The following is a 6,524-nucleotide window of genomic DNA, read 5'->3' on the forward strand; positions in this document are numbered from 1 at the left end:
CAGCTCTTCTCAGGACACTAGCTAGACACCATTTGATGTCCATGAGCTCCATTTCTTCAGCGTCTATTTGATCGTAATCCTCCTTTGTCAGCATAGGATTTCCGATCCTCCCTGCAACTAAACCCTCATAGGATTGTAGCACCGTTGCAAGTAAAGACATGTGATCTTTTGCAATCTCTTCAGAAAAGCTTTGACCCTCTGGAAGATTTAAAGCTATGTTGCACTGTATCACACAACCACCACCTTTTGTACTATGAGAATGAAAGCTCGAAGTTGAACTTTTTGGATTGACACTCGGGTATGTAGAGAAACCACTGCTGCTATTATGACTTTGTTCATTTTCGGATGAATTTCCAGCACTAAAAGCAGTTTGTATCTTCGGGCTTCTTTCAATCTCTTGTACACTACCTTTGTAGTACATTTTCACATCTTGTTGACCACTCGGATTATTCATCCTCACAATCTTTTGCTGTTCAAGATCCTGACTCTCAATCTTCTCGATGAACTGAGAAATCGTCAAAGCATCATATTCTCCGGTGTTTTTCAGGATCATCAAATATGTAGCCCACTCTTTCTGAGGTAAAGCATCAGCTAACTTGTCAACCGATTCCTCCCGATCTTTGGTTATGCTTAGCATTGACATAGATCGCACTAAGTGATAATATCCTTCGATTAATTTCTTTGTATCTTCCCCTGGTAAACTTGTGAAAAGATCAAATTCTTTCTTGAGCAGTGCCTTTTTACTCTTAATCATCTTTTCACTTCCTTCAAACTTAATTCTAAGAGCATCCCAAATTGATTTTGAAGTTTTGTCATGTTGAAGCAACACAAAATGTCTTCCTTAATGGCTTGCTGAAGTAGACTGATCATCATTGTTTCAGCTTTGTACATGTCTCGTTCTTGGTCACTGAATTCAGAAATTATTTTCTCAACTTGCAGATCAGTACGTGGTAGGACATACTTTTTCAGAATACACTCCCATGATCTTAGATGGTTAGCTTGAACCCAGTTCTCAAATCTAGCTTTCCATCCATAATACTCCTCAATACTCATTAGCTTCGGGGGTTTTTGTAATGTTCCAGTTTCGTTTTCCAAATTCATGTTCTGAGCAATGGAAGCCGGAGTAGTTGGAGATGAGGCAAACGCGTTGTAAAATTCTTCACTCATGATTCGGCAAAAATTTTCAAAATCTGTTACTTTCAAGCGGAATCAAATTCAAGCAAAATACCCAATTCAAGCGGAATAATGTCTTCAAGCGGAATACCCTGAAATAACGTTTTCAAGCGGAATACCCAACAAACAGTTTCAAGCGAAATATCAACCTGGAGCGGAATCCGCACAATTTTGGAGCAGAATCTCTGATTTCGCTTGAACTTTCAAGCGGAATAGCTCACTTGAAGCGAAATACGGCAGTTTCAAACGGAAACAATCAAATTGGAGCGGAATAACAAATTTCGCTTGAAAATCTCAAGCGAAATAGTGACTTTGAAGTGGAATCACCAAGAGTTCGTTCAAGCGGAATCACAACTTAGGTCCATTTTTACCAATTTTAAGCTGAATTTTGTCCTGAAACTCTCAAGGGTTTGTTAAAATGCAGTTTTACACAATATATGAGAAATTTAGCCGATTTTAACCATAAAAAGTTGTTAATTTTGAAAAGAAGGTGTAGAAAACAGAAATTTTGAGCTGAATCGGTAAGAACTCCTCTTCCTGAGCTCTGATACCACTTGTAGGATCGTGTTTTGACCCGAACGAGTCGTTCAAAGGAGTTTTGATCTGTCTCAGATGCAGAAACTAAGAAACAGACGTCGAAACAGCTTGCAAATCACTTTAAACTTGTTTCTGATTGATTTAACAGCAATTACAATCACTGGAAAACCGGCAGCACCTCGGTATCCGAATTCACAACTGTTACAATGATTTCGCTTGAAGCTGCTTGACGTGCTTGTCGTGGTACACACAAATTTAATCCAAATAACTACTATAGATAGTGGTAAATGGGTATCGGACTTAGGGAGTATGTGGAAAATGTGTGATTTTATAGCTTTGCACTTAAACTAAAATTAAACTAATTTGCAGAAATTAAAATTCAAGAGTTGATTGTTTTGGTTTTAAGAACTAATATTAACTACTTAAATTGCAAATCAAAGATTAAGTTTGTAAACAGATTAGGAACAAGCGACCATCCTAGGATTCAGTTTCTTTTAACAATTGTGTAAAATTCCAACTAGAAAGAGTTACATAGACATAACTCGTGCATAAATGATTGACGTGATAAAAGGGAACAAAGTACTCGGATTATATAAACGCGAGGTTGTTACCCGATGATCAATTAATCAACATCCAACCCTAACCTTCCCGTGATATCCCGATTGTCAACGACACCAAGAACGTACGATTTAGACTAGAATCAAAACATCAATTAACCAATTACAATCAAACATTCATTCACCATAATAAACATAACAAACACACCAAGTTTATCATTCTAGAAATAAAAGGAACACACAAAAGTCATAGTAGAAACCTTCACCTAAGGTGATCACCAAAAGTTTAGCCGGACATGGCTTGGTGAATCATCATTCCAACAAAATCAATGTTCATAAGGATCAAAATACAAACCGAAATGTTTAGAATTGTTTCCAACCAAGTAAGAACAGCCAAAATCGCCCCTAAGATACTCCAAAACCGTCCAATGATGAGATAATGTGAAAAGACACCCAAAAACGGTTTTAATGAAGGAAGTTATGTTTTCCTCGCAGCCTCTACCGTAAATTACGGTACCCACCGTAATTTACGGTGGTCTTCATGATGTTACGACCATTCTCTACTGATTTACGGTGGAACAATTCAGCAATCAGGGCCACCGTAAATTACGGTGGCCACCGTAAATTACGGTGAAGCCCTGATTCATGTGTTTTGTTTCTTTGTTCCTTCCACGCATGACCCGTTCATCTCTAAACCTTCCAAAGCTGCGTTTTATCCCTTTTCAGCTCCCGAACTGCACCTGAAACATGAGCAACCGTAGTTATCTAATTCAAGATAATTACGCGATTAAGTGAAGGATAAATCCGTCTTTTAACATCATTAAGGGTTGTCCTATAGACCACCCTTCACATCCCCACACTTAACCGTTGCTTGTCCCAAGCAACTCATCAAACCATTTTCAAAACAAGTGATCAATATAAACCAAGCACAAACATGTAGCCCTTTTACTAACCCCTTTTTAACACCTAAAATAACGCACCCCTCGCTATGTCTCTCCTCTCGGTAACAAGTAAGCACTAGCAATATGAGCTAGACACACAAAGGCTAACGGGCGATTGCACAACTATAGGCTTGTACCTGAATCGATTCTTCTCCTAAAATGTGTCAAACATGAATGCAAATCAAAGGGACTTTCAAGGTTGTAACGTGGCTAGGTATATGGGTAGGAAATGGAATATATATGAAGTAGCGAAACTTAACCCGGTCTTTTTATTACACAATAAAGCAAACTAACAACTACCAAGTCAACCAATATATACAAGACAACTAAACATCTCTTTTTTTTTTCATTTTTCATTGCTTTTTTTTAGCAAACAAACAATCAATAAAACATCAAACATATCTACATCATACTACAAAAACTACTACTACTAAAAGACCGGGTCAAATTGGGTAAATTTTTAGGTAACTAGCTAGGGATAACAAATGATAGGCTTTTAGGCACAAAATTGGGCAACTAAATGTCCAAACCCCCGCCCCTCTCGCAACCATGCTCATATATATAACTTATGAGGTCCAACCCCCCAAATCCCACACTCGCTCACACCAATGACGAGGCTACCTATATGCCCTTATCCTTTTCGCATTCATATCCGACTAAGGACTCAAACCGTATCAAGGCACAAGTTCTAATGCACCCCCACCCGTAGCCACTCTCATCAAAGATAAGCATTATTTATGTATAAGTGTGGCTTCAACTCTCACCAAGAATGAAAGGGGTATCAAGGGTTGCCGGTGCATCAATTTGGCGTGAATCTAGGGTGTTCAAATTCTCACATTATTTTGCTTGATTTAAGTTTTTTTTAAAGCTTCAAAAATTTCCCCCCATCCTCACACTTGGGATACATTGACCCAAATGTATGGTTTTAGGAGGATTTGATCACTAACCATCTTTCACATCACCCAAACTCTCAACGCTCAAACCACAAATTTCTTTTTGGACTTTTTTCATTTTATATTTTTTTTTTCTTTCTGCTTTCTTTTAAACATCACACCGCCAACTTGCACCAAACCAAACATAACATAACAAACTAACTAACCCCACCCAACCACCCGACCATAAACAAAACAAGCTAACAAATATGCACAAAATATACAAGGAAAGAACACAACCTGACTTGTAATAGCGTGGCTGTGGAGGCCCAAAAATGGAAGACATCATGTCATTCCATTCTCCAAATGCAAATGAGCCGCTACTACTCCCACCTTGTTGTTGAGCTCCTTCTTGTTGGCGCGGGTCGATCCATTGTGAATGATGAAGTTGCGGGGTCGGATACGACACACTACCATCGTAAGGTGGTAGAGACGCATAATCCACATGTTGTGGATCCACAACCATCGGCCGGGCATGCAATCTTCTAGCTTGGTCATCATGGTATCGGTTGTTCATTTCCAATTCATTGGAATACGCAAGTGTGCGATTCCATGCCTCATTACGATCAAAGCTATGTTTCAAAGCCCGCTCTATGCTTGTGCTCATCATCGTGTTTTGATCAAATAACGTCCGCTCCGAACCCGACCATGATTCAAAAACGGAAGCCGAAGGACGTTGATTTGCGATAACCTCTTGCATAGTGCCTTCATAAGCCCACCCAGGCTCATAAGAACACTCCGTATAATCGTAGAAAGCACCACCATAACCTCCACCGGGGCCCCCTTGCCCGATATTCACATTCACACCACCTTGCGGTTCCTCTACATAATCCTCATCCCCACTCGGGACCTCCGCATCACTCTCGGGTTCTTCTGCCTCACCCGCTAGAAGCTCTCTTGCACCCACCTTCAATGCTCTCCATCTCTGCCCCTCCGACTTGAGCTTATGGTAATGTTCCAATTGCGTGTAAGTCCAACCAATCCCTAACTTATCTAAAGTAAACAACTGATGCCTTTTTGTTGCCCCTCTATCCTCTGACGTGAGTGCCTTTTGCTGCTTCATCAATCCCGTGATAATTCGGCAATACGGGATAATATCTCTTCCCAACTTATTCCGGCAAATCCAGAGGTGGTTCATGATTAGATATCGGATGGGAAAGCGCGGATACCCATGGAGTAGCGAATAGAGAACGGGTACCTCGGGGTACCTCACCTGCTCCTTATCTCCCCTTCGTGGTATGACATTCAAGAGGCAAATTACCAACAACAACTTTGCTTCGATTCTCAAATTCTTCCGATACAAGACTCCATTATAAGTACCCGGAAAAAACAACGTTGCCAACATGTCATTCCAACGGGGGTGCTTTTCCGGCTTTACCAAAAGGTTATCAAGAGTAGGAATCATGTAGTCACGAGCTGGAAGACTATCATATTTCCCAAGCTTCTTCAACGTATCAAAAGACATCTCCACCGGAATCCCATGCACTTCACCAACTAACTTCATTTGTGACGGCTTTTCATATGTGTTGCACTTAAGAATTGCCATCCATTCTTGAATTTCGGTGATAAACAAGTTGTTTTTATCTTTATCATAACAACTAAGTGCCGACTCCCATCCTAGAGCACGGAATTTGTCGAACACACCAAACGAGCCAAATTCAACTTCTCTCAACTCCCTTTCACAGATGAATGCGGCTGCCTTATTTTTCAATTTATTCATACTATCGTGAAAGAGTGTTGGTTGCCAATGCTCCGGTTGCTCATCCAATGGACCCGAGTCTCATTTTGGCTTTTCAGCCGGGTCCAACTCCATTTCTTCCTCACTTTCACTCATCAACTCGACCCAAATATTGCCTCTTCTTTGGTTGTTGTTCCGGCTGTTTGCCTTTTCCTTTTGACAAAGAAGACGAACTAGATCCCGCTTTCTCTTTCGTCTTAACCATTTTCCTTTGCTTGAAGATGCTAGAATGCTTGTAAAACACAAACTTCAAAAACCTCCAAAATTTTTCGGACCTAGGGTTTAGAATTCGGACCCGAAAGCTTCGTTTTTTCGCAAATCTCTTCTCAAAATCAGAAAGTATGTGAAAAATTAGCCAAGATAGACCTAAGTATCACTTGATTTGGTTGAGAATTGAGAGAGTTAAGAAGGATTGAAGGTTGAAGAAGGCTATGGAGTTCTTGTGGATTTTGTGGGTCTTGGAAAGTGATGGATGAGAATAGAAGAATGAGAAAGGTGAAAGAAATTGTGTGGATGGGGATGACTTCACTTGACCTGATTGTTATTATATTTTTTTTATGTAACGCAGCAGCTGAAACGAACCAGAGTCTCGCCAGGTCCACCGTAAATTACGGTGTGGACCGTAAATTAAATTACGGTGGATGCT

This window comes from Helianthus annuus, chromosome 15, assembly GCF_002127325.2.
Source record: "Helianthus annuus cultivar XRQ/B chromosome 15, HanXRQr2.0-SUNRISE, whole genome shotgun sequence".
NCBI classification, from domain to species: Eukaryota; Viridiplantae; Streptophyta; class Magnoliopsida; order Asterales; family Asteraceae; genus Helianthus; species Helianthus annuus.